Source organism: Tupaia chinensis, unplaced genomic scaffold (genome assembly GCF_000334495.1).
Source record: "Tupaia chinensis unplaced genomic scaffold, TupChi_1.0 Scaffold143572_1, whole genome shotgun sequence".
NCBI lineage: Eukaryota > Metazoa > Chordata > Mammalia > Scandentia > Tupaiidae > Tupaia > Tupaia belangeri.
In genome coordinates, this window is record NW_006203417.1 from 129,028 (window position 1) to 130,695 (window position 1,668).

General features: G+C 43.9%; 1 protein-coding gene across 1 annotated transcript in view; it reads left to right on the forward strand.

Moving 5' to 3' along the window:
- The window catches only part of LOC102488785 (glutamate receptor 3-like), a 144,159-nt gene that overhangs the window by 26,793 nt on the left and 115,698 nt on the right, over window positions 1-1,668 (forward strand). The window lies entirely within an intron of this gene.

A 1,668-nucleotide genomic window follows, 5' to 3' on the forward strand; every position in this document is an offset into this window, starting at 1 on the left:
AAAAAAGACTGGGCCAGGCCAGCTCATGACCTGGTAGATAAAGCTTGCTGGATCCCTCATGGCCAACAGTATGGTTCAAGTCCTAAACCCAGTGACTTGATAAACACGTGGGACACATGTGCATGGGTGCCCAGATTACCAAAAGAAGAAAGAGATGGAGGAGATGGGATCGCAGTGTGATCATTCAGGGCTGGCTAGAACTTAGGTTGGATCATGGCATGTTGAAGGTGTCTCTCTGTCTCTTTCTCATGGAGGAAATGGATAACTTTTTTATTTTCATTTAAAAAAATTAAAAAAGATGGTCAAGATATACTAGGACTACCAGACTCTAAACAAAGAGGATGGTACAGAATTATTATCCATGCCTGCTTGCCTCTGACTCACTGGTTTGTCTCAGTGGGGTTCAGGTACTCTCAAATCCAGAGTTCATGAGAATCAGCAACCTGATCCAAATTAGGGAGAGTCATAAATCAAGATGTCATTTTAGTCTCCAGTAGGGCAGTATGGGTAGTGGGCGCTGCCTTTGGACTTGGCAATGGCCATGCATTATTCCCAAGCCAGCTATGTGACATCCTGCATGACCTCTTGGAATGACAGTAATCATCTAAGAAGATGACTATTGTGAGTCTCCCAGTTTGTGTTAATTGTTCCCATGGTTGGAATTCAACCATGCCTGGACATGTCATGACTTGGTTAGGCAGTCGACTCAAAGATACTTATTTGCATCGTATCAAATTGCACAGGGCACCTGTGAAAAGGGGGTTTGAATGGGCACCTGGGGAGAGATGAAAATAAAGAAGATGGTACCTTATTTTTCTTGGGTATTGATTTTCCTGCCTAGCCTCAGAGACATATTTAAACCCTATGGAGAGAGAGGCTAATGACAAAAGTTGATGGATCTGGTTTCCAGATGATATCTGACAGCATGGGAGAGAGCAGTCTCCTGACAGCTTAATGATTTTTAATTCCAGCAACGTAAGGCCACACCCTTTGCCGTGTTCTTACATGATGGTAAGAAAAATTATGCAAAACTTGTAAAGAAGGCAAAGGGATGTATTTTACATTTCACAATAGAGCATTTTCTAACAGACCTATCAAAAGATTAATTCTCTAGGGAAGTGCATCTTGCTTGACTTAATATTTACTATCAATTAAGGTAAAGTCTCTATGAATTTGCTTGTAAACTTACAGACTTTTGTTTCATGTAAGTGTTTTCTGCTTACATAGCCCTAGGACCACAGGATGGTGTAGGGGATACATTGCTGGCCTCCCACATGGTCAACCACAGTTTGAATCCTGGACCCAACAGCTTCAAACTCACACCAGGCGCGTGTGCATGCATGCCCAAATCCTGAGAGGAGAATGGAGGAGAAGGGGATTTGGGCTGGGGCCATCCACTCAAGGGGGTGATTTCTCGCTTCCTATCTGTCTCTCTCTGTCTCTCCACAAAGTGAAAGTGCCCTATAGCAAAAATCTCTCTAGAAATAAAAAAAAAAAAATAAAAAGGGACCATCAGGTAGCGTAATGGCTATGTCGCTGGACTCCCATGTAGTCGACAGCAGTTCGCATCCCGGATATGGTGGCTTAAACTCACGCCGGGCGCATGTGCGTGCATGCCCAAGATCCCAAGAGGAGAATGGAGGAGAAGGGATTGAGGCGTGGCCATCC